Genomic DNA, 22392 nt, shown 5'->3' with positions numbered 1-22392 from the left:
GCTTTACTTTGCATATGTTAGTTGATGATTTATTATGCTTTACTTTTCATGTTAGTAGGATGTTTTAGGAGTGACATTCCTACTATGTTAATACCGATGATCTCTTCAGTGCTTTGAAATGTTACGCACAGAGGGATGGCTAGGATCTACAATGGTCTAATGATGCTATTTACGGCTGGGAGGAACCGTGCACTTAGTTATTTATGTTTGTAATATATGGTTATCTTTTGTGATGGATGTTTATATCTTTTGTGATGATGTATCATGTATGATATGTGGTTTCATTTATGTTATTGCATCATGGATTAATATTAGATGATGATGATGTACTTTATTTACTTGGATGTTTATTCTTTTAAGCTTTTCATACCTGTGATATGTACAGTGGATGATTGAGCTAAATTAAAATATAATTACAAAAGGACACTTGCATATTGTTTAAGTACATTGGATGTATCATTGTTATTTCATAAGGATGGGATGTTAGATGAATAGTTAATTTAGATGTGATACAACGTTAAGGAATCTTTAAAGAATGTAGCCTGTTATGTATATATATTATGTTTATTTTTATTTGAATTGTTGCTATTACTTCTGCAAATGTTATGAATGGTTTTATCTTTCATGTTTTAAAAAAAAATTGTTTGGCAAATTTAGTAAAACTCTTTGGATCCCTTGGCGGGGCATTATAGGCAATTTAATGCTACTAACAATACTACAAATTCAAGAGTGTTTGTTATTTTGTATATTTTGTGTATTTGTGAAGGAAAAACAAGTTGTCCTTTCCCAATTTACTATATCCACTAAATTTTTTTATTGGATGTGGAAAATTTAGTATTAAAAATACTTGGTTCTCTCTCATTTTTGCAATATAGTAGTTCATGCCCATGATTTTTTAGCTTGAAAAATAAGAAGCAAAGCTTTGTATAAACGAAGGATCAAATGTCAAGTTACCAAAATGTGCATATTCCTACCTACGAGAAGGTTAAAAATATGGCACTAAGATTTTATTTTTGCAATAAAGCAACATCTTTGGACCATTTTTTTAAACTACCTTGATTTCAAGCTAGTGTTTGTTAGCTTTAGTGCTAGTGTGTCTCTTATTTTTTTTATGGAACTGTCATGTGTTTTGTTGGGCTCAATACTTTATCTTTCTCTTTGCATACAGGTCAAGGGTTTTTCAATATCATTTTTTATCTATTAGAAAACAATTTTAGTCAAAAATAATAATAATCATTGGTTACTTAAAGGTGAAGACTTTCTTTTTGGAAGTCATAAAAAGTGTAGGTCAACCAATCAGAACCAATCAACAATTATTTTAATACAAGAGTCATCTATTATATAATAAAAAATTAAGATATAGTAAACTATATATATTAAATTACTCAATAAAACTAGTATAGAACTAATATAAAAGTATTGTTTGAATATGGTTTGAAAAATATGAATTGTAAAAGCAATTTTTAGACAATAAACTTCATATTTTTACAAGACTTTGTAAAAGTTAAATATTCATGGTAGAAGTTAGTGCAATGCTCTCATACAAGACACTAGTGCATTTAACATATATGAGAATTTATTTTTTGAATGGATAAACTCTAGATGGTTTTTACCAAATACATGTTGCACAACAATAATTTCAACCACCAATAAAATAAAAGAACACCTCTTAATTGTATTTAGGGACATTGTAATCAAAACACTTTTAAATGTTTGGCTAAATCGATACAAATATCATGACTTAAGAAACGACTTGCAAATCTTCTCCCAAATTTCTTTGTTAGGTTTTCTATTTGCTAGAGATAGCTTGGCCTCTTCACTAAATTTAGTCTGAAAAGTCCCAGTCCAAAAAAAAGTTAGAGTTTCAGTCAATAAATTGGTCTTTCTTGATAGAATATTATTTTGTTCATTATCCTTGAAAGTTGCAAAGATATTAATTATGCAACTTACTTGTATACAACATTTTTCCAAGAGGTTGTCAATGAAATTCAACAAAATATCACTAGTATACTCTGGATGCCCTTGAACACCAAGTATGTGATTACCAAGGGAAAACATCTCAATGCTTGTTTTATCTGATGAAGCAAGAATTTCTACACCTAGAGCAACTTTATAAACCTGTTTGAAATAGCAAGAGTGAGAAATCAAATATAAAATAATTATGACTATAACATTACTTTGAAACTTTTTTAATTAGTTTATGCGACTTTACTTTATCAATGTTATAGCTCACATTTATGATCTACTTTCTTCTCTCATCCTAAAAATAGATCATTCGATGTGATCTAAAACAATGATCAACAAATCTTACATAATGTAATCAAAAGAATCAAGCTACTATTATAAACCCAAAAAATTCTCTTTTTTTTTCTAAATAAATACAACATTCTTTTGCAATTTATGATTGTCATATATTTTAAAAATTTAAATAAATTTGTGATGTAAATCTCAACCAATAGAGTTTTTGAAGTAGAATAGATGTTTAGAAGGCTTTTTTTTTAATCTAGTCTTGATGACATTCAAGGACACTAATAATAGAAGGGATTTCCAAACCAAAATGCTTGGTGGACAACTTTTTCAAAACTATTATTTTTCTCAAGCCAATGTCCCATCCAGTTAGTGCTCTTCCAATTTTTCCTCCTAAAGCTAAACATAAGACCTGTTTGAGAGAAAAAAAGAAGCCCGATAAAAATTAAATATCAATGGGGAAGCATGTGTTGATACATTTTCCATGACTTTAATCTACACCTCTAATCTATTTATAACATTAAATAATCTATGTTCTTTGAACCATGCATTATAGACAAACATTCCAAAGGACCCTGTACCAAACTTTCTCATGACATATTTTTAATTTAACAAATAATCCATACTAATAAGTTTAACAAATAATCCATATTTTTTACAACATTTTTTTAAAAGTAATTTTTTTTAAATATAGATTTTTAGTATCTTATATATTAGTATATTAAATTTTCATAAAGTAATCTATAAGAATATTTTTAGATTTATTTGTATATATTTTTAATAGAAATTTAAAATCACAATCAATATTTTAAATCAAAATAAATGATCTATCATAAAAAAGAATGTTAGATTAAATTTATTTAAATATATATTTTAATCTTCATTCAGGGTATGTACAGGATCATGGTGTGCCAAAAAGTGGTGATTTGAAAAAAATAGAATTCAAAAATGTGTAAAAGCATTTCAAAATCTGCTCTGACCTTTTTCCACCCATCTTGATACTAAAGCTAAAAAGTTAGGACCAAGCCTTATTGGGTATCTAATTTCATATTGGATACCTGATATTATTAGATATTCGATTTCATATCAGATATCTGATAAAATATTGAATACCTGATACCTGTACTATGATTTTTTTTTAAAAATCCCTAAGCAATGTTTGTTTCACAATTCATTTTTTCTCTTAAGCTCTGGTATCCAATCAGCGAACGGATACACAATATAGGTAAGTGCTTTTTTATTTTTTTATTTATTTTTCAATGAATTTTACTATAAACTTGTTAGTTTTAATTGAATTTGTTAAAAACTAGGTTTTTTTAATAGAAATTGTTGAAATTTAGGTTGTTTTTTATAGAAATTATGTTTTGTGATTTAATAGGTATGGCTGACTGAAATGATGATACTGAGGCAAGAAATATTGTTCCTCGTAACCCCCCACTAAATGATCTAGTGTCACCTCAAAATCATCCACCAAATAATCCCCTACCCCCTCAAAATCCTCCTCGAATCGAAGATTTGATATTTGAAAATCTCACCGAATTGATGGCTTTACGAACCACATATAATATTGTACCGACATTAGCTCCTATGTTATCCATGTCAAACACCATAGTGGATAATATTGAAACACTTACCAATGAACAAAATGTTGCTCTTCATTAGCGTGATAAAATGCATGCCATGTTTGATGATGGGTTGGACTATGATGAGGTTGCAACCCTCAATATAAGTAAAGATGATTTGGTTGCCCTTTTTGCGAACCCAAAAATCAATTTACAAGTTGATTGCAAAAAGCTTGGAAACTATCAATTAAATGGTACACAAATGATGATATACATGCAAACTTTTGGGATCATTGGTGGATGGTTTTTGACATCCCTCCACATAGCAATTTAAAGGTGCCATTTTATTTCATTAGAATATTGTATGCAGAATTTGTGTTGGGCCTCAAGGTGAACTATTGGAGCATGAAGCCCAACATGGGTGTAGGAGGAGGAGCTCCTCAAGATAGACCCTCTTCCTAGTGGAAGAAAGCTAGCACTTTTGTCCCCCCTACTAATGTCTCCCCCCCTCCTCGAGTGCAACATCTTGATATCATTGCAAAGGCTAGCTTTCAAACTATTAGAGTGATCCATAGATTGAGTAGCCTATTGATATCCCAAGCTAGGTCAGTGCTACCTCCCGTGTTGATGATGTTGGTGTGAGTTCATCATTGGTGAGCTCCTCATAGGTTTGTGTGCCCCATACTTGCATAACGTGCAATAATATTTCTCTAGGTCCCATAGGTGATCTTTCTAAGTATTAGTTTGTATTTGAGGAGGATACACCAGATGCGTATACAGAGGCTACACGCCTTGACATGAGAGAGGAGGGGCATGCAAAGGCATGGAATCCTTTTGTCTCAGTACTTGTATACATTTTTTTGTTACGACATATGCAATTTAAAGCTAACCTTTGTAATAGAGTAATTTTAATTTTTAACCCATACTGACTTATACATGTATGTAATCTTCATTCATGTTTAATTGATGACTAAGGAGGAGCTCAGACAGGTTGATAATGTCACACTTTTGGCTATTTCATTTAGCCTTGAGACATCTACGGTATATTATGTTATGTTCTCATTGCTTTTTCTATTTGATATTGAAGCATACGTGATTTCTAATCTTTCTTTTCTCTTGCAGATATCACCTATTAGTGGGGGGCAAAGTGTGGGGGATGAGGCACAACCCATTAACAAGGGAAAGGTAATTAGGTGCTTTTAAAGTTATTAAATATCGATGCATTCTTGTAAAATGTTTATGGTAATGAAATTTAATTACATTCTTTATTATATAGGGTGTGGCTATTAGTGATGAGTCTAGGTAGATTCCATGTCACAAACCCTCTGGCATTTCCATTCATAGTGAGAGCCCCATCGTATGTATAACTATCATTTTTTTTTTTTTCCTTATTTTCATAAATAAATTCAAAACCAATTTTCATGATATTAACTAGTATTTTGTATCTCATAGGAAACACCTAGTGCGCAGGAGGTTGGATGCCAAAGTTTTGTATCTTTGTTGACACGACCACTATATCTAGAGGAGTCGACACAGGTAAGTTGTAGTTTGAATTCTTGATTATATGTTATAAATTTAGTATGCTATGAATTATAATGTTATAGTTTAAGTTGTAGATTCATCTGACAAACATACTTGACACATCCATATGCCATAATCAATGAAGTTCAAGCACTACTAAGGACATATGAGAGGATTCTTGACCGGCATAGGAGGCTGATGAGAGAGGTATTTATGATGAAAGTTTAATACTATAAATCTTCATTAAAAAAATATCATTATACATTTGAGTAATTCAATGTTAGATACAAAGAATCATATAAATTTAGTAGTCTAACTTTGGGTTTTTCTTTTTTGTTTATGTAGGAGGCATCCGATCTAGCTAGGGCAGCGAAGACACTGCATTTTGATCATCCACCAGTAGCCTAGGATAGTATAGTTGTCATTGGATGCGTCATGAGACATTTTGAGATGGCATATGCCACATTGTTTATAGAAATATTGATATTATACACATTTCGATGGCATGATCAGCCACATTTTGTATATGAATCTATGCATTTTGATATATATTTGTGTAATTTGTTTATGGATACATGAACTTTGATATATATTTGTGTAACTTTTCTATGGATACATGTATTTTGATATTTATATATATATATATATAACAATGATATACATATTAATTTAGTATAGTATTGTTCAATTTATCGTGGATCATGTGTATTGTTCATGTTTATGGAATATCATTCATTTTGATCATGTTTGTTATATTTGATTCAAATGCAATAATTTTTGAATAACATTTTAACAACCTTTATTATCAAATTTTGATGCAATGTTTAATTTGAAATGCTATCATATATGTTTAATTTGAAATAATCTCTGCAATCCACCTCCTTCACCCTAGTACATCAACTTTACAAAGAAAAATGAGAACAAGTGCTATTATGAGACTTCACTACACATTTGGCTTACCAAGCCCACATGACATTTTGGCAATGCATAAAAGATTCAAGGCTTCCATCAGCGTCATAACATTGATATGTACGAGTTTGGATCAACCAGTAGCTCTAAAATAACTAAAAATAATATTTCAAACAAATTTCAACTAGATGTTGTTGTTAGCACATTAAAATCATGGTCATAGCAAGGTCATTTTTCACCTTATATAGGTGATTCCAACCTTGTATAATCATCCTTAAACCCCTAACTAACTCTTTGACTCATTTTCACTTTGCAAGAAAAAGTTACAAAAGTTGCAATTTTGCAACTTTTGTAATTTTGAGCAATTTTTGCTATAACTTAAAATTCTTAATTAGATGAGTTTACCAAACTTGGTAAGGAGTTATTTTAGGCCTTGGAATGACCCTCCTGTAGCATTCGATGTTTCATCGATAGCCCTCACAAGCTCCGAGTTACGACCCTTGGAAGATCAACCTCAATGCGCACTTAGAGCACCTTGGAGACTCTTCGGTACAAGGTGGCCGCAGATGATGGAGGCTCTCCACAGCCTAAATAAGAGTGTCACTAGGGTTCACCCACCCATTTGGAGCTAATGGCACTGACAATTTGATGCCAAGATCAGCGATTTCAAAGTTACATTGTGATGCACCTATGAACTAAGGCACACTACGAGTTTTGGCATCAAGTGAGATTGTTGTGCCGAATCCAAATGGAATGTGATCTCTCAAAAATGAGATAGGTTATTTTAAGCCTTAGTATGACCATCCTATAACATTTGATGTTTCATCGATAGCCCTCATGAGCTCTAAGTTATGACCCTCAAAAGATCCACCTCGATACACACTTAGAGCACCTTGGACACTCTTCAGTACAGGGTGGCCACAGATGATGGAGGCTCTTTGCGGCCAAAAAAATGTGTCACTAGGGTTCACCTACCCATATAGAGCTAATGGCTCTAATGATTCGATGTCAAGATTAGCGGTTTCAAAGTTACATTGTGATGCACCTATGAATTCAAGCACACTATGAGTTTTGGCATCGAGCGAGATCACTGTGTTGAATCCAAATAGAATGCGATCTCTCAAAAATGAGATAGGTTATTTTAGGCCTTGACATGACCATCATATAGCATTTGATGTTTCATTGGTAGCCCTCACAAGCTCTGAGTTATGACTCTTAGAAGATTGACCTTGATACGCACTTAGAGCACATTGGAGACTCTTTGGTACGAGGTGGCCGCGAACGATGGAGGCTCTCCACGGCTAGAACAAGGGTGTAACTAGCATTCACCTACCCATCCAAAGATAATGGTGCTAATGATTTGATGCCAAGATCAGCGGTTTCAAAGTTACGCTATGGTGCACCTATGAACTGAGGTACACTGTGAGTTTTGGCATCGAGTGAGATCATTGTATCAAATCCAAACGAAATTTGATGTCTCAAAAATGAGATATTTTATTTTAGGCCTCAGCATAACTATTCTATAGCATTTGATGTTTCATCAATAGCCCTCATGAGCTCTGAGTTATGACCCTTAGAAAATTGACCTCGATATGCACTTAGAGCACCTTGGAGACTCTTCAGTACGGGGTGGTTGTGGATAATGGAGACTCTCCATGGTTGGAACAAGGGTGTCGCTAGGGTTCAACTACCCATCTAGAGCTAATGGCACTAATGATTCGATGCCAAGATCAGTAATTTCAAAGTTACGCTATGGTGGATCTATGAACTAAGGCACACTATGAGTTTTGGCATCGAGCAATATCATTGTGCCAAATCCAAATAGAATTTGATCTCTTAAAAATGATATAGGTTATTTTAGGCCTCAACATAACCATCCTATAGTATTAGACATTTCATCGATAGCCCCCACGAGTTTTGAGTTATGATCCTCAGAAGATTGACCTTAGTACACACTTAGAGCACCTTGGAGACTCTTCGATATGGGGTGGCCACGGATGATGGAGGCTCTCTGTGGATAGAAAAAGGGTGTCACTAGGGTTCAAATTCCCATCCAAAGCTAATGGCACTGATGATTCAATGATAAGATTAGTGGTTTCAAACTTACACTATTGTGCACCTATGAATTGAGGCACACTACGAGTTTTGGCATCGAGCAAGATCTTTGTGCCAAATCCAAACAAAATGTGATCTCTCAAAAATGTGATAGGTTATTTTCAACCTTGACATGACCATCTTGTAGCATTTTACATTTCATCAATAGCCCCCATGAGCTCTGAGTTATGACCCTCAGAAGATCGACTTCAATACACACTTAGAGCACCTTGGAGACTCTTCGGTATGAGGTGGTCACACACGATGGAGGTTCTCCATGGTCAGAACAAGGGTGTCAATAGGGTTCACTAGCACATCTGAAGCTAACGATGCTAACAATTTGATGCCAAGATTAGCGGTATCAAAGTTACATTATGGTGCACTTATGAACTGAGGCACACTGCAAATTTTGGCATTGAGTGAGTTTGTTGTGCTGAATCCAAATGGAATGTGATCTCTTTAAAATGAGTTAGATTATTTTAGGCCTCTAAATGATCATTTTGTAGCATTCAATGTTTCATCAATAGCTTTCATGAGCTCCAAGTTACGACCCTCAAAAGATCGACCTCGATTTGCACTCAGTGCACCTTGGAGACTATTTGGTATAGGGTGGCTGCAGATGATGGAGGCTCTTCGTGGCTGGAACAAGGGTGTCACTAGGGTTCACTTGCCCATCCAAAGCTAATGGTGCTAATGATTTGATGCCAAGATTAGTGGTTTCAAAGTTACATTGTGATGCACCTATGAACTTTTACACACTACAAGTTTTGGCATCGAGTGAGATCGTTGTGCCAAATCCAAATGGAACGTGATCTCACAAAAATGAGATAGGTTATTTTAGGTCTCAGCATGATTGTCTTTTTACATTTAACATTTCATTGATAGCCCTCACAAGCTTCGAGTTATGACCCTTGAAAGATCTACCTTGATACACACATAGTGCACCTTGGAGACTCTTCAGTATGGGGTGGTCGCGAACGATGGAGGCTCTCCACGGCTGGAGCAAGGGTGTCACTAGGGTTCATCTACCCAGCTAAAGCTAATGGCACTGACAATTCAATGCCAAGGTCAGTGGTTTCAAAGTTACGTTGTGGTGCACCTATGAATTGAGGCACACTACAAGTTTTGGCATCGAGCGAGATCGATGTGCCGAATCCAAACGAAATGTGATCTCTCAAAAATGAGATAGGTTATTTTAAGCCTTGGTATGACTTCTCTGTAGCATTCAATGTTTCATCGATAGCCCCCACAAGCTCTGAGTTACAACCCTCAAAAGATCAACCTCGACACGCACTTAGAGCACCTTGGAGACTCCTTAGTACGGGGTGGCCACAAATGATGGAGGCTCTTCGTGGCTAGAACAAGGCTATCACTAGGGTTAGTATTAAGCAAAACCATTATTTTTTACCTCTCTAAAGTTTTTTGCATTGGGCACAATGCAAGTTTGTTGTTAGTATGTATTAAAATCATCATTTTTTAGGTCCCTCCACATAAATTGCATTAGGTAAAATCATCTTTGTTTCTTACATTAAATCAACAAGTTTACATTTACAATATTTTAAGTGTTTCATCATTATTACATCAATACACCACTACCAAAAATCGTAGTGTCAAAAATAGAATAGATATTTTTCATTCTGCTCCTTATTTAGTTTTTTATCTTCATGCATGGCTACTCTTCATGATGTACCTACATTCCAATATCATAAAAAATATTAGTAACTTATTGTATTAAACAAGATAATCATTGGTTCACTAAATCATTATGAACAAAATAACATAAGAAGTAAATATACCTAGTTGAGTGTTCCAATAGGGTCATCTGTCTATTTTAGGGTCTCCAACAGGGCTTCATGATCAGTATTAGTAATAGAAAAAATTTCTTTTACTTTTGCTCTTCCTTGATGCTTCAACAACCTTACATTTGTTGCTATAATAAGATATGAATATATGAGAATTATTTTGTGCTTTTGATAGTCTTTGAATGCAGGAATTCCATTCCTTCTAAGCATATTCATTATCATTCTAACTGCACATATTCATTATCTAACTCTATGATTTCAGCTTCGACCAATACATCATCAACTTGAATCACATTTAACATACCTTGTCTCTTCCTTCGGTGATTTGGCTTGTCCCTTTCCATATATGTTGCAATGTCTTCAATCGATACTTTCCTTTTGCATTTTGCCTTTCAAAAACTACTTCTTCCCATTTAGATGACAAAATTGAACACCTAATGATATATTATCGAACCTTTTTCGATCGTATGGGCCTCAAAAAGTCAATTTTTCCAAAACCCATGAAAAGAGCCCGCAAAAAGAAATATTGTCGAGTCTGCAATGAAAGGGAATATGTTGGGAAAATCATGCCAGTATTATCGGGTATTCGATCTCATATCAAATACTCGATTTTAAATCGGATATCCGACATTAGATCAGCTACTCGATATTGATTCTAAATTTTGGAGGGAATTATGGGCAATGTAAACAAATTTCATTACTATGTATGATTAATATATGTATACATATGATTATTATTATATATGATTATTATCTTAATTATTAAGACTAATATATTATATTATTATTAAATATAATATAGTAATATATGTTATTATTAATATAATCTATAAATGTAATATATATATGATTGTTATATAATATTATTATGATTTTTACTATTATTATTAAATATAATAACGTAATATATGTTATTATTGTTAATATTATTATTATTATTATTATGACTTATAAATATAATATATCAATATATAAATATATATGATTAATATATTTATTATTATGATTTTAACTATAATTATTAAATATAGTATAGACAATATATATTATTATTATTATGACCTATGATCCATTTGGTTGGTTCAAATGCATCGAGAGGCATCATAGGTTAACCTATGACCCCTCTTGACACATTTCATGACAATGTATGTCCCTAAGGGCCCATTTGGTTGGCTCAAACGCATCGAGAGGGGTCATAGGTTAATCTATGACCACTCTCGATGCATTTCATAGGGGCCCTAGGAACCTTAGGGCTGCATTTGGTTGGCTCCAATGCATCTAGAGGGGTCTTAGGTTAACCTATGACAACTCTTGACACATTTCATGAAAATGTATGTCCCTAGGGGTCCCCTAGGGACCCATTTGGTTGGTTCAAATGTGTCGAGAAGAGTCATAGGTTAACATATGACCCCTCTCGATGCATTTCATGACAACGAATGTCCCTAGGAGACCTAGGGACCCATTTGGTTGGTTTGAATGCATCAAGACAAGTCATAGGTTAACATATGACCCCTCTCAACACATTTCATGACAATGTATGTCCCTAGGGGCCATAAGACCACTAGGGATGCATTTGGTTGGTTCTAATGCATCGAGAGGGGACATAGGTTAACCTATGACCCCTTTAGATGCATTTCATGACAACATATGTCCCTAGGGGCCCTAGGACACCTAGGGACACATTTGGTTGGTTTTAATACATTGAGAGGGGTCATAGGTTAACCTATGACCCCTCTCGACACATTTCATGACAACGTATGTCCCTAAGGGCCCTAACATCCCTATGGACACATTTTTTTTGTTCCAATGCATCGAGAGGGGTCATAGATTAATCCCTCTTGACACATTTTATGACAACATATGTCCCTAGGGGCTCTAGGACCCCTAGGGATGCATTTGATTGTTTCCAATGTGTTGAGAGGGGTCATAGGTTAATCTATGAGCCCTCTCGATGTATTTCATGACAACGTATGTCCCTAGGGGGGCCCCTAGGGACCCATTTGGTTGGTTCGAATGAGTCGAGAGGGGTCATAAGTTAACCTATGATCCCTTTTGACACATTTCATGACAATGAAAGTCCCTAGTGACCCATTTGGTTAGTTCAAATGCGTCGAGAGGGGTGATAGGTTAACCTATGACCCCTCTCGACCTATTTCATGACAACGTATGTCCCTAGGAGCCCTAGCTCCCCTAGGGACACATTTGGTTGGTTCGAATACATCAAGAACTCTAGACGCATTTCATGACAATGTATGTCCCTAGGTGCCCTAGAACCCCTAGGGACACATTTACTTGGTTAGAAGGCATCAAGAGGGGTCATAGGTTAAACTACAACCCCTCTCAATGCATTTCATGACAATAAATATCTTATTCGAATGCGTCGAGAGGGGTCAAAGGTTAACCTATAAATCCTATTGATGTATTTCATGACAACATCTGTTCCTAGGGGCCCTAGCACCCCCAGGGAAGCATTTGGTTGGTTCTAATGCATCAAGAGGGGTCATAAGTTAATCTATGAAGCCTCTTGATGCATTTCATGACAACCTATATCCCTTGGGGCCCTAGGACCCTTAGGGATGCATTTGGTTGGTTTCAATGCGTCAAGAGGGGTCATAGGATAACCTATAACCCCTCTCAATGCATTTGATGACAACATTTGTCCCTAGGGGCCCTTGGACCCATAGGGATGCATTTGGTTGATTCTAATGCATCAAGAGTACATATGACCCCTCTCAACATAGTTCATGACAACATATTTCTCTAGGGGCCCTTGGACCCCTAGGGACACATTTGATTGGTTCCAATATGTCGAGAGGGGTCATAGGTTAACCTATGACCCCTATCGACACATTTCTTTACAACATATGTCCATAGGGGCCCTAGGACCCCTAGGGACGCATTTGGTTAGTTACAATGCGTCAAGAGGGGTCATAACATATGTCTCTATGGGTCGTACGACCCTAGAAACACATTTGGTTGGTTTCAATGTGTTGAGAGGGGTCATAGGTTAACCTATGACCCCTCTTGATGCATTTCATGACAATGTATGTCCCTAGGGGCCCTAAGACCCCTAGGAACACATTTGGTTGGTTCAAATGCATCTTCGATGCATTTCATGACAATGTATGTCCCTAGGGGCCCTAGGGCCCAGAGGGACACATTTGGTTGGTTTGAATATATCTAGAGGGTTCATAGGTTAACCTATGACCCCTATCGATGCATTTCATGAAAACATATGTCCCTAGGGGCCCTCAGACCCCTAGGGATGCATTGAGAGGGGTCATAGGTTAACCTATGACCTCTCTCGACACATATCATGACAAAATATGTCCCATTGAGAGGGGTCATAGGTTAACCTATGACCCCTCTCAATTCATTACATGACGACAAATGTCCCTAGAGGTGCTAGGGCCTTTAGGGACCCATTTTCTTGGCTGTCATGTCCCTAGGGGCCTTAGGGACCCTATGGACCAATTTGGTTGGTTTGAATGCATCGAGAGGTGTTATAGGTTAACCTATGACCTCTCTCAACACATTTCATGACAACATATGTCCCTAGGGGCCCTAAGATCCCAAGGGATGCATTTGGTTGTTTCTAATGCATCAAGAGGGATCATAGGTTACTCTATGACCCCTCTCGACGCATTTCATGACAACATAGACCCCTAAGGATGCATTTGGTTGATTCCAATATGTCGAGGGGGTCATGGGTTAACCCATGTTCCCTCTTGACACATTTCATGACAACGTATGTCCCTAGGGGCCCTATGACCCCTAGGGATGTATTTAGTTTATTCGAACACGTTGAGAGGGGTCATATGCTAACCTATGACCCCTCTCGATGCATTTCATGATAACATATGTCCCTAGCCCATTTGGTTGGTTCAAATGCATCCAAAGGGGTCATAGGTTAACCTTTGACCTCTCTCGACACATTTCATGACAACATATGTCCCTAAGAGCCCTAAGACCCTTAGGGACACATTTGGCTAGTTCTAATGCATTGAGAGGGGTCATAGGTTAATCTATGACCCCTCTCTATGCATTTTATGACAAAATATTTTCCTAGGGGCCCTAGGACTAGGGCCCCTAGGAATGCATTTGGTCAAGAGGGGTCATAGGATAATCTATGACCCCCTCTCGATGCATTTCATGACAACCTATGTCCCTAGGGGCCCTAAGACCCCTATAGACACATTTGGTTGGTTTGAATGAGTCAAGAGGGGTCATAAGTTAACCTATGACCCCTCTCAATGCATTTCATGACAACATATGTAGCTAGGGGCCCTAAGACCCCTAGGGATGCATTTAGTTGGTTCTAATGCATCAAGAGGGGTCATATGTTAATTTATGACCCCTCTTGACAAATTTCATGACAACATATGTCCCTAGGGGCCCTACAACCCCTAGGGACACACTTGGGTGGTTCCAATGCATTAAGAGGGGTCATAGGTTAACCTATGACCCCTCTCAATGTATTTCATGACAATGTATGTCCCTAGGGGCCCTAAGAACCCTAGGGATGCATTTGGTTGGTTTGAATGTGTCAAGAGGGGTCATAGGTTAACCTATGACCACTCTCAATGCATTTCATGAAAAGGGACCCATTTGGTTGGTTTGAATGCATTGAGGGGGGTCATAGGTTAACCTATGACCCCTCTCAACACATTTTATGATAACATATGTCCCTAAGAGACACATTTGGTTGGTTCTAATGCATCAAGAGGGGTCATAGGTTAACTTATGACCCCTCTTGATGCATTTCATGACAACCTATATCCCTAGTGACCCTAGGTCCCCTGAGAATGCATTTGGTTAGTTCCAATACGTCGAAAGGGGTCATTGGTTAACCTATGACCCAAGGTCAAATATTAACCTATGACCCCTCTCGACACATTTCATTACAACATATGTCCCTAGGAGCCCAAGGACTCCTAAGGACTCATTTGGTTGGTTCTAATGCATTAAGAGGGATCATACTTTAATCTATGACCTCTCTCGATGCATTTTATGACAACATATGTCCCTAGGGATCCTAGGACCCCTAAGGATGCATTTGGTTAGTTCTAATGCATCGAGAGAGGTCATAGGTTAACCTATGACACCTGTCAACACATTTCATGGCAATGTATGTCCCTAGGGGCCCTAGGACCACTAGTGACACATTTGGTTGGTTTGAATGCATCGAGAGGTGTAATAGGTTAGCCTATGATCCCTCTCAATGCATTTAATGACAACATATGTCCCTAGGGGCCCTAGGGCCCCTAGGGACCCATTTGGTTGGTTTGAATGCATCAAGAGGGGTCATAAGTTAACCTATGACACCTCTCGATGCATTCCATGACAACATATGTCCCTAGGCGCCCTAGGACCCATAGGGACACAATTGGTTGGTTCTAATGCGTCGAGAGGGGTCATAGGTTAACCTATGACCCCTCTTGATGCATTTCATGACAACATATGTCCCTAGGGGCCCTAGGACCCCTAGGGACACATTTGGTTGGTTCAAATGCATCAAGAGGGGTTATAGGTTAAATTATGTCCCCTCTCGACGCATTTCATGACAATAAATATCCCTAGGGGCTCTAGCACCCCTAGGGGTCCATTTGGTTGGTTCGAATGCAACAGGAGGGGTCATAAGTTAACCTATGACCCCTTTCAATGTATTTCATGACAACATATGTCCCTAGGGGCCCTAGGACCCCTAGGAATGCATTTGGTTGATTCCAATGCATCAAGAGGGGTCATAGGTCTCTCAATGAATTTTATTTCAATATATGTCCCTAGGGGCCCTAAGGTCCATAGGGACTGATTTCGTTGGTTTGAATCAATGCATTTCATGACAGCATATATCCCTAGGGGGCCTAGGACACATTTGGTTGTTTCAAATGCATCAAGAGGAGTAATAGGTTCTCTTAATGCATTTCATGCCAACATATTCCTATAGGGGCCCTAGGGCCCCTAGGGACACATTTGGTTGGTTCTAATGTGTTGAGAGGGGTCATAGGTTAACCTATGACCCCTCTTGATGTATTTCTTGACAATGAATGTCCCTAAGAGCCCTAGGGCCTATAGGGACCCAATTGTTTGGTTTGAATGCATTGATAGAGGTCATAGGTTAACCTATGACCCCTCTCGATGCATTTCATGACAACATATGTCCCTAGGGGTCCTAGAACCCATAGGATGCATTTTGTTGGTTCTAATATGTCAAGAGGGGTCATAGGTTAACCTATGACCCCTCTCGATGCATTTTATGACAACATATGTCCCTAAGGGCCTAAGACCCTTCGGGACACATTTTTTTGGTTCCAATGCATTGACCTATGACCCCTCTCAATGCATTTGATGACAATGTATGTCCCTAGGGGCCTAGGACCCCCCATGAATGCATTTGGTTGGTTTGATTGCATCAAGAGGGGTCATAGGTTAACCTATGACCCCTCTCGACACATTTCATGACAATGTATGTCCCTAGCGGCCCTAGGGCCCCTAGGGACCCATTTGGTTGGTTCAAAAGTGTTGAGAGGTGTCATAGGTTAAGCTATGACCCCTCTTAATGCTTTTTATGATAACATACGTCCTTAGGGCCCCTAGGGACATATTTGGTCTATTCGAATGCATTGAGAGGGGTCATAGGTTAACCTATGACCCCTCTTGACACATTTCATGACAATCAATGTTGCTAGGGGCCCTAGGGCCCCTATGGACCCATTTGGTTGGTTCAAATGTGTCAGGAGGAGTCATAGGTTAACTTGTGACCCCTCTTGATGCATTTCATGACAATATATGTCCGTAGGGGCCCTAGGACCCCTAGGGATGCATTTGGTTGGTTCCAATGTGTCGAGAGGGGTCATAGGTTAACCTATGACCTATGATCCCTATCGATGCATTTCTTGACAACATATGTCCCTAGGCCCATAGGGACCGATTTGGTTAGTTCGAATCGATGTATTTCATGACAACGTATGTCCCTAGGGGCCCTAGGGATGCATTTGGTTGGTTTGAATACATCAAGAGGGGTCATAGGTTCTCTCGATGCATTTCATGACAACATATGTCCCTAGGTGGCTTAGGGACCCATTAGGAATGCATCGAAAGGGGTCACTAGGGGCCCTAGGGACATATGTTGTCATGAAATGCGTCGATAGGGATCATAGGTGAACCTATGACCCCTTTTGATGCATTTCATGGCAATATTATATTTAATAATAATATAATACTGTATATTTAATATAATAATATAATATTGTATATTTAATTAAATAATAATATATTACTAGATATTATATTTAATAGTAATGATAACCATATATATTATTTATATATAATAATAATCATATAATATTATTATATATATTTAATAATAATAATATTTACCATATATATTACTATATTATATTTAGTTATAATAATAATTATATTTATAACTATATTATATTTAATAATAATAATCATAATTATATGTAATATTAATAATAATGCCCACACTTCCCAAATTTTCATTTCCCTTTAAAATTTCCCTCTAAAATTTCCCTCCAAAATTTTCAATGTTGGTGGTTTCCCTCCCAATTGTAAAATTCAGACTTTTCGGATAACCGATTTCATATCAAGTATCTAATTAGGCTTGGTATTCACCAAGCTTATTTGGTCAACCCAAAAAATGTGTTTGAGAAGAGTTTTGCTAACACTCAGACTTCGAGTAGCCATTTGACAATATTATTTTCATCGAAGTTGAATGAACTGAAAAGGGTTTTTTTATAACACTCTCAAGATTCCATTGATATAATTGCTATCAAATTCTAAGTTCGATAAGTATTTATTAGTTAATTTTCAATGAAGATGATTATAAAGTGTTGATTGACATACTAATTGAAAAATAGCTATAACTTTCAAACAGTATAACATTTTTAAAATTCAAAAGTTGTGTCACATTATATGCTTCGCCTAGTATAAGGAAATTTTATTTTATTTTATAAAGTTTTTAATTAGTTAAGGTGGTTAGACATGGGAGTTTTTTTATTCTGAAAACTTTTTAGTAGAAAATTCATATTTAATTATTTATTTGAAATAAAAATATCCAAAAATATGTGTCACAACCAGGCATGAGTCTGCTTTTTATATCTATAATTATATTTAAAAATATTATAATTTGATTTTGATCAAGGTGGTAAGACATACACCTACTTTTTATTTTCACCCTGAAATTTTCATAGTACATTAAAATCCAAACTTTTGACCAATAATTATTTTTTTCTCTAGATAAGTCCTAGTAGTTTAGAAACTACATTCAATTTCCTACAGATTATTTTCTTACAACTTTTTGATATAAAGTCCAGAACCACCTTAAAATTATGTGTCAAGTTGACATAACCATAAATAGGAGATAATTTCCACAAGAAGTCAAATTGTGGTATTGCTATCAAGATTTAACTATGTGATTTTGAGTCAAACTCATTGACCCATATTTCATGAGTAGTGATTCAACATGAATCCATCTCTCATGAGAATAAATGGAACACTTAGCACTCATTGGATCTAGGTAATTCTCACAGGAGTGAAGCACCGGAGCTTCTCGGGAGGTCAACCGACCAAGTACTACTCTAGCCTGAGTGCACTTAACTACGAAGTTTCCTCCATGGTTAAACCCAAAGCTTACAACCCCACTTGCAAAACCTTCACCATGTTGTGCCTTATGAACCATTCATTAGAAAGCCCCTTAAGCTCATCAATTGATAAGTAAAAGATAATTTTCACAGCAAGTCAAATTGTCGTATTGTTGTTAGGATTTAACTATGTGATTTTGAGTCAAACTCATTGACCAATGTTTCATGAGTAGTGATTCAACATGAATCTATCTCTCATAAGAATAAATAGAACACTTAGCACTCATTGGATCTAGGTGATGCTCACTGGGGTGAAGCACCGAGACTTCCCAAGAGGTGACCCAACCAAGTACTACTCCAACTTGAGCGCACTTAACTACAGAGTTTCCTCCATGATTAAACCAAAATCTTGTAACCCCATTTGCAAAACCTTCCCCAAGTGTTGTGCCTTATGAACCATTCATTAGAAAGCCCCTTAAGGTCATCAATTGATAATTAGGAGATAATTTCCATAGAAATTTATCTCCTACTTATTAATTTATTTAATATTACATTTTTAGCTTATTTAAATTTATTACAGTATAATATTATAAAAAATTAATATTTCTTAGGCAAGAGCCTACAATACAACGGTAAATTGTGAGCCTCTCATCAAAGAGGTCTTGGGTTTGAATCTACTTGTGCTTAATAAAATAATAATTAATAATAATACATAATAATTAATATTGGCTTCAGCCTCTTACCGATCAAAAAAATTAATTTTTTTTAGAAATTTAAGTTTACAAATATTATTATGAATATCAAAATTAAAAATATTAAAAGTATTTTTTGATTTTTTTGATCAATAATATAATTATTTCAATATATAAAAAATATGAATAAAACTTAAATCATTACAAAATAATAAAGAAAATTCTTGTCAAAATATAATTAGAAATTAGTGTAGATAATCATACAACTAAATTAATTTTTTTCTAATATAATTATTGTTTTTAATATTTTATAAAAAAATAAAATGATTTTAGTATTCTTTATATTAACATAATTGAAGATTAAAACTTTTTTTTAACATAACATTAAAAATGTTCACATACAAAATATTATCTATGATTTTAGAAATTAAACTAGGTAGTGCTTTTAAAAAGAGTTTAAGTATTGCTTTTATGACCTATTAAAATATATAAAAACAATTTAGTTTTAAAAAGAATAAAATAATTATAATCACTCTCTTGCATGCGAAACATAAACTTCTTTCTTTTTACCCTATGAGTAAAGGACAACTCAACCACAGCAGGGGCAGGGGCTATAGCCGGTGCCATTTCTAGCTACTATTTTAATTTTAGTTTTATCCCTTTGTCCTATAATTGTTTTCATGTTCCATGACCATGCATTCTTAGTCTCATAAAATAAAATAAAGGAACCTAGAAAAAATGATGAGAAAGTTGTCAACGAGAAAATGATAATTTTGTAGTGAGGGAGCCAGAAAGGATTCGAAATAAAAATCACCTAAACTGAACAAATTGGCAAATCAAGTTTTTCTTTGTCAAAAGCCTAAACTTAAGCAAGGTGAATAGTTCTAAATTCCTAAGTTGAGCCACATCTTGAATCATCTAAAGTGGATGAAAATTTCAAGATAGAAGAGAACAAATAATACACACACTTAATACAAAAAATTTCTCAAAGATTTGGTTGCACAGACAGAGTCTAAACAGATACTACCACTGAGAAATCAATCAGATCAACGAAATGTCAAAGCAGAATTCTTTGAAGAAAAGGAAAATTTTGCAAAATAAAGGGAGATTGTGTCTCATATGTTCAAATTGGCTAAAATGGACAAAAATATCAAAGAGAGAGAGAGAAGAAATCAAATAATACACGAACTTCTACAAAGATTTCTCAAGATTTGCCTACACAGACCAAATCTAAATAGATTAAACTGATAAGAAATCACTTAAATGAATGAAACGAGAAAGAAAATCAAAGTATCAAAGAAAATTTCTTTGAAATAAAGGAAAATGGAAGGAAAGAAAGGGCAAGGCAAGGGCACCTGGTGACCAAAGCAAATTCCAAGAACTTTGATCCGCATTGAATGCAGACTCTAGAGAAAATGGAAGAGCTCCAAAATCCACTCATCATTTCCATGTGCATCAATCGGCTGTCGAAAACCACAAATCCACCGTATTTACAAACGTCTTCCATGGCTAGAAATTCCCCTTCCAATACTCTGAACAAATCCCATTTTTCTTTAGCCTCACTCAGCATGCCCTTAAAAAGACTAAAATAACCTCCATAAATCTTCTGTACAGTCTTGATTCGGCGCATACAACAAAATTCCAAATCTCCTTCCCATTCTTTCATTTTCTCTAAATTTTGGAGGCTCCTTGCTAAGCTAAGGAATAGAGAAAGAGTGGAATGAAAAGAGTAGAGGGAAAAATGAGGGAGTGAAAATGAAAAGAATGTGTCTATCAGTTGTAGGATGATTTGAAGGGCATATAAATGCCCATTGTACAAGTGAAGTATTGGGCATGTGGATTTATCATTGCCTACTTCATCACTAGGGGTTCGTTTGGTTCGTGGAATTTAAAAACCCTGGATTTCTACAAACTTTGGTTTAGCCAAATCAAGGTTTTATATATCTTCATTCTAATTTTTGGGATTTTACTGAAACCGTTTGTTTCACTCGGAAGATGTGTGTGAAGACACATTTTTAGGCGTAAGCTTGGCGTTCAAGGAAAATTTCAAAAAGTAGTCCAATCTATTATTTTTACACTCCTTAAAAAATAAAACCTGGTTTTGATTTTAATTCCTACTTTTAGTAGGAAGTTGGAAAATCTGGTTTTGAGGCAAAATTGGAAGTCCCATATGTTAATTCCATTTTGCAAATTTTGAAACAAACACACAAATTTTTAAATCTAAATTTTGAAAAAGCCAATTCCTGTCATCTTCTAGGAACCAAACGGACCCTAAGGGTTTTCTTTTGGGGTGTGATTTGGACAAAGGCATCTATGCAAAACAGAACATTTAAACCAAAGGGCAATGAAAACATTTTTTTGCACATGATTTGTGCAAGACATAATCATTGATTATCGTGCTACATGAAGTTTGGTGAAATATCTTCTGCACATATTTTGAAATACCTCATGAAAGCCTTAAATCTTTTTCGAACAAAAAAATAATTTAAAAATACATTAGAAATGCTTTAAAAAAATCAATAATCAACAACTCACTATCATCACAACTCACTATAGAGTGAAAGAATTGACACTACAACCTATACTAGCAAAAATTTAAAGTTTTAAGCTAACTAAGTTATCCATCCAAGCTTTTTTATTTACTTATTAGTCTATGGCAGGAGACTAAAGTTTTCAATTCCAACTCTAAAATTAATTTGCTTTTAGAAAACTGTGCAACATTCCTTAAATCTATAGTCTGAAGAAACATTTGTATTACAATGATATTAAACATTTTAATTTCCATTTTCTTATTGGTTGTTGAGATTTTTCCTAGGGGCCTTTTCTTTTCTTCGTTGAAATATTAATCAATTTTGCATAATAGTGGGTGTTGCATTCTAAAACTAAATAATAATATTATTATTTGCACCACAGTTGGTGTTGTATCCAAAAATTAAATAATAATATTCTAAAAATAAAA

At 35.5% G+C, this 22392-nt stretch overlaps 1 pseudogene; it reads right to left on the bottom strand.

The window, feature by feature from the left end:
* Nucleotides 1-1734: 1734 nt before the first annotated feature.
* LOC149565613 (gamma-glutamyl peptidase 5-like) lies at nt 1735-21091 on the bottom strand (annotated as a pseudogene).
* Nucleotides 21092-22392: the final 1301 nt, after the last annotated feature.

Source organism: Cupressus sempervirens, chromosome 3, assembly GCF_028749045.1.
Source record: "Cupressus sempervirens isolate cs-2001-9-10 chromosome 3, ASM2874904v1, whole genome shotgun sequence".
In the NCBI taxonomy this organism is placed as follows: Eukaryota; Viridiplantae; Streptophyta; class Pinopsida; order Cupressales; family Cupressaceae; genus Cupressus; species Cupressus sempervirens.
This window is presented reverse-complemented; position numbering and strand designations above follow the sequence as displayed.